The sequence below is a fragment of the Brienomyrus brachyistius genome, unplaced genomic scaffold (assembly GCF_023856365.1).
Source record: "Brienomyrus brachyistius isolate T26 unplaced genomic scaffold, BBRACH_0.4 scaffold27, whole genome shotgun sequence".
Lineage (NCBI taxonomy): Eukaryota > Metazoa > Chordata > Actinopteri > Osteoglossiformes > Mormyridae > Brienomyrus > Brienomyrus brachyistius.
The window spans coordinates 5,439,598-5,445,597 of NW_026042306.1; the positions used below are offsets into that span (position 1 = coordinate 5,439,598).

Below are 6,000 nucleotides of genomic sequence, written 5' to 3' on the forward strand. Positions count from 1 at the left end.
TTTCTGCTTGAGTGTGTTTGTCTTCTTCCCGGGTCTTTAGATCCAGTAATTAATCATCCATCCATCCATTTTCCAAACCGCTTACCCTACTGGGTCATGGGGGGTCCGGAGCCTATCCCGGAAGCAATGGGCACGAGGCAGGGGCAAGCCCATCGCAGGGCTCACTCACACACCATTCATTCAGACATACACACCGATGGGGAATTTAGCAAGTCCAATTAGCCTCAGCATGTCTTTGGACTGTGAGGGGAAACCGGAGTACCCGGAGGAAACCCCACGACGACATGGGGAGAACATGCAAACTCCACACACATGTGACCCAGGCGGAGACTTGAACCCGGGTCCCAGAGGTGTGAGGCAACAGTGCTAACCACTGCACCACTATGCCGCCCCGTAATTAATCACTACATCATTTTTTCCCTACAAAAACAGCACAGCCCTGTACCATGTCTTTGCCTTATTTTCCAAATCTAATGCACCTTTCCTGTTGTCTGCACCTGTGTAACTTCTTGTGTTTACTTGCTTGCTGTTGTGCTTAAATAAGTGCATTTTCAATAGACAATAAAATAATAACAAACACAATGCTGGTGTCTGAGATATCTGGGTCTCATTTCCCTAACTTTTATTCACGTTTGCTAAGACAGTATTTAATGGTAATACAAACACTTTTTTCCAATAATACAAAATGCTGAACCACGAAACATACTGTAAGTACCGGCAGGGGGAGGGGAGGGGGCTCCCAGGCTAATTAGCGAGTGTTGTGTTATCGATTGGCATATTATCCTCCTGCCAGTGAAGCAAGTGGCTGGTTGGCACTTCCAATCACATGCCTCTCTTTCCAGTCAGTGCTGTGTTTTTCCAGCTAGTCTAAGCTGTATCCAGTTCACAATAACTCCACCCCCTCAGCGAACTGTAATTGGAGAACAGGAATCACTGTTGGAAGTTTCTCTGCTATATCAAATCATGTTTACTTGCCTCAGTTTGCGTTAAGACATCAGTGCTGCACAAACAAACAAATCAATTAAGTAGAATCGGGTATAGCAGTGAATGAGACGCCAAATGATGTTCCAAGCAGCCATACTTCTAATATGTTTGTTGTTTTGATTATAAACGATAATAAATATATCATTAAGTAATAGTCATAGGGCCAGCACAGCTTATAGCACCAAGGTTGGCTCCTGTATCACTTCTCTATTTCCGTGGAGTTTGCACATCCTCTCTGAGTGGGGGGGTCTCTCAAACAGTCCAAAAAGTGGTTAGTTGAATTTGTGTCTTTATGTTGCCCAATGTGTGTATGACTCTGTGTGTGTTGTGACCTGTAATGGACTGTCTTTCTGTCCAGGGTGATCCCCTGCCGTGCCCCCCAGGACCCTGTACTGACTTAGCGGTTGGAAGATACACAGATTACCACAAGACAATTATTAGTATCAAACATGCCTCTGATTAACAGCAGAATTTCCCTGCTGAGCTGTCGAGTGCGTGATGATTACAGAGGCTAAACATGCTCCCTGCTCTGGGGAAGGACCTCCATCATGTGGGAGCCTGAGCTGGTCCTGCCTCCACACCTCTCCCCTGTGCTGCCATTAACACTCATCAATTATTAATGTCAGTCCTGTGATAGACGGCTTGTTTGTTCTGCTGCTGAGCAAACAGGGCTTCCCTGTGGAGATGAGCTGCCTTGTGACAGTGCAGCACCCCACAGCTCTCAGCCTGGGCCTAGTCAGTGCTGAAGCCTTCTGACCAACAGGCCTGATTGCAGCCTTAGTCTGACCTAATCAAAACATCACATACACTCCAATACCTACATATGCAATGCTATAGCCTGTTAACCAATTAAACAATGACCAGAGTAGCTAAACCTTAATTGAACTGCAGTTTCCTAAAAGGACACTGCTACATAACCCCAGACAGAAAAAAATATAAACAAAACCATTGTTATTATTTTTACGATCATTAGGCTTGAGCGGGATTAACTTTGTTGCTCTGCAGTGACCTCTAGTGTCAGCTGGGCTCCTACCAGAAGGTGAGTGGAGTTAAGCGGATTAGCTGTGCAAAGTTACATGATGAATCCTGCAGCATGTAAAGGGAAAGGAAGCGGATGGTTGACAGTGCTCACAATAGCGGACAAGTGGACCTCAGCTTCCACAATATTTTATTGAGACATAAACAGGAAAATGTATAAGTAGACCTGTGTGAAACATTTGTCTTATAGGCTCTTTGTGTCTGTATGGAGGCACAAAGGTTAATGAATCAAAAATGTCCACAGAGAGGCTGGTCTCAGGCCTTTACCATTTCTGGTATGGAGCAGGACTGAAAACGTAATCACAATTTTCTTACAATATACAGTAGAAGCTTGGAACTGGAACGGCTCTTATCTCGACCAACTCGGACGTCAAGCAGGTCTCTCAGATTTCTTCCGATTTGCACCTCGACTGAAATCTTGGAACTTGTCTGTTGCAGCTTGACCAGAAACTCGGAACAAGACAAAACAAAACAGTCATGCTAAAATTTGTACGGATGGAGACGCGTCTCCCCTTCCAAGCAATAATCCCTCCTTTTCTCTTCCTCTCCACCTGCCACCTGCAGTACGCCAATCAGCTCACCTCAACAGAGCTGACGTGCTCATAAATTGTCACTTATTTCATGATTATTGCTTTCCTATGTGCGTTTCATGTGTATTTGCTTTGGTAATGATTTTATCATTGATTAGGTAGGTAGTTAGGTTTAAATAGGCAATCATTTGGGTCTGGAACAGAATAAATCCATCTACATTATTTGTTATGGGGAAATTCGACTTGGATCTCAATCAAATCACAACTCAACCAACCATCCAGAACAAATTAAGTTCATATTCCAAGGTACCACTGCGCTGTATCACAGATGGCAGTGGAACATTTGCATAGAATTAATAAGGTAGAGTCAGTAACAGTAACGATAGAGCAACTCAAAGGTGAGGACTGCATCAAAAAAATAAAAGAAACAAAAAACAAACATGATGTAACACATGCAATATTCCCTTACAATCACTGAATAATTCCCTATATTGCTTCATCTTTCTTTTTAGTAAATAACAATGACAGTGAATGTGAGAAATCGTCTTCTTTAAACTGCAGATAATAAAATACAAAAAAAAGATATAAGATATATAAAGACATACAGGTATAAGACAAAAAAAGAGAGTTTCTCCTATATAAAACCCTTCATCCTTACTTGAAATGGCTTTTTAATCTACTAATAGTAACATTCCCAACAGAGATATGCATGCCCATCACACCTCACCCCAGGGGCCTACTATGCTGGACACACCTACAGAGTGCATGTGATGTCATGTGTCATTGGATTCTTTATAAACTAGAGCACATGCTACTCCAGAAGTGTTTGAGTCAAGTGCTCAACAGAGGCAGGTAAAGAAACAAATATATCTTTTATTGTGTCTCTCTTTCATTTCATTTAAATAGGGGCCTTCTTGGGAGAAATATATGTTGGTTTTGCTTACTGACAACAATTTGTGTTTTAATGTACATTTAATGTACATTTCAGCTCTTTTCGTTTGAGTTGACCAATGGCTGGCCAGAATGGTTCCTCTCTGGAGCTCAACTTCCTGTACTACCAGTCCATGACAGGGACAATAGACTTCATGACAACAATAAAATCATTTCTCGTGCTGTCCACTGCCCTATTCTTCATCTCCCTGAACCTCATCATGTTCGTTGCCATGTGGAGTAAACCCAGCTTCCGTGAGACTTCCCGCTATCTTCTATTCAGCCAAATGCTTCTCAGTGACTCCATCCATCTGGGATTCACCACATTGCTCTACTCGTGTAGCATGGCTAACATCAACCTCATCAAGGTGCTCTGCTCCATGATCGTCCTTGTAAGCGGGACAACTTTCCGCATCTCCCCCCTGACGTTGGCTGTCATGTGTCTGGAACGCTATGTGGCCATTTGTTTCCCACTCCGACACACTGACATCGCCACCCCCGGGAGAACCAATATTGCAATTGCAGTGGTCGGTTCCTGGGCTCTGTGAACTATGTGATTGATATCATTTTTTTAGCAGCTACAGATGCCCATTTCTTCACTAAAACTATTTACTGCACACAGGAGCGCCTCTTTCTGGCCAAGTGGCAGTTTGATGTGTTCCAGAGCTTTAACGGTGTCTTTTTTGTTGCCGTGGGGATCATCGTCATCGGCACCTACACAGGCATCATGATCGCAGCCCGGTCCGTCAAGGCCAAAAAGGCCAGCAGGACGGTTCTCCTTCACCTGGTCCAGTTGGGCCTCTGCCTCACCTCCTTCCTATATAGCAGCATTGAGAGAGCCCTGTCCACAGTCACCTTAGCTTCCTTTATCCACCTGCGCTACCTGAACTTCTTTCTCCTCGTCCTCCTGCCCCGCTGCCTGAGCCCCCTCATCTATGGACTGAGGGACGAAGGAGTTCGCCCCCTCTTCCTCTGCTACCTCCGCTACAGTCGCTGGAGGATCAAACCAAGCACAAAACATTAACATAGTATATCAAGATATTTCAAAATGTAAGGAAAAAGTCATAAAGACATTTTAAAGAGATTTATATGAATTTCTCATTATAAAATTATAGTTCCAGTGCTGTGGGGAGTAGGCAAGGCAAAATCTCTCAGGGCCGGGGGGGGTGGGGGGCAGAGTAGTGAGATAGATCTCTGATCGTGATTAACTTTGCCAGGTCTTTGTTTCCTGTGTTTCTCCTTCAGTGTGTTTGTTTTCTTCTTCCCATGTCTTTAGATCCAGTAATTAATCACTACGTAATTTTTTCCCTACAAAAACAGCACAGCCCTGTACCATGTCTTTGCCTTATTTTCCAAATCTAATGCGCCTTTCCTGTTGTCTGTATCTGTGTAATTGTTCGTGTTTACTTGCTTGCTGTCGTGCTTGATTATGTGCATTTTGAAGGCAAAAAAAATAACAACAAACAATACGCTGATGTCTGAGTTGTCAGGGTCTCATTTCCCCAACTGTAACTGGTGTTTGCTAAGACAGTATTTAGTGGCAATAGAAACTCTTTCTTCCAATAATACGAAATGCTGAACCACAAAACATACTGTAACTACCGGCAGGGGGAGGGGGCTCCCAGGTTAGTTAGCCAATGTTGTTTTATCGATTGGTATATTATGTACTAGCTGTGTCTTTCCATATATAAGAATATAAGAAATTTACAAATGAGAGGAGGCCATTCAGCCCATCAAGCTCGTTTGGGGAGAACTTAGCTAATAGCTCAGAGTTGTTAAAATCGTATCTAGCTCTGATTTAAAGGAACCCAGGGTTTTAGCTTGCATTACACTAGCAGGAAGACTATTCCATACTCTTCATTAACTACTTCATTAACTACTTCATTAACTACATGCTGTGTAAAGAAGTGCTTCCTCAAATTCGTTTTAAAATGTTCTCCCGCTAATTTCCACTTATGGCCAGGAGTTCTAGCATTTCAACTGATATTGAAATAGCTATTTGACTGAATAGCATCCAGACCTGTTAGAATCTTATATACCTGGATCATATCCCCCCTTAGTCTCCTTTGTTCGAGGCTAAACAGATTCAGCTCAGCTAACCTCTCCTCATAAAACATTCCTCTAAGACCACCTACCTTGCGCCCGCCCCACCCCACAACCCTGTCCTTACTTAGCAGTTGGAAGATAGATGGATTATCACAAGACGATTACTAATACCAATTATTAACATGCCTCCGATTGACAACAGAATTTCCCTGCTGTGCTGTCGAGTGCGTGATGATTACAGAGGCTGAACATGCTCCCTGCTCTGGGGAAGGACCTCCATCATGTGGGAGCCTGAGCTGGTCCTGCCTCCACACCTCTCCCCGGTGCTGCCATTAACACTCATCAATTATTAATGTCAGGCCTCTGATAGACGGCTGGTTTGTTCTGCTGCTGAGCAAACAGGGCTTCCCTGTGGAGATGAGCTACCTTGTGACACTGCCGGACCCCACAGATCTCAGCCTGGGCCTAGTCA

At 43.8% G+C, this 6,000-nt stretch overlaps 1 protein-coding gene and 1 pseudogene across 1 annotated transcript in view; both read left to right on the forward strand.

Annotated features, from left to right (window-relative positions):
- Positions 1–4,862, forward strand: part of LOC125720979 (odorant receptor 131-2-like) — a 73,654-nt gene extending 68,792 nt beyond the window's left edge. The window contains exon 2 of the transcript XR_007385633.1: positions 4,700–4,862. The gene's annotated coding sequence lies outside the window, so the exon portion shown is untranslated. The remainder of the gene's footprint in view (positions 1–4,699) is intronic.
- On the forward strand, positions 3,375–4,506 carry LOC125720851 (odorant receptor 131-2-like; annotated as a pseudogene).
- Positions 4,863–6,000: the final 1,138 nt, after the last annotated feature.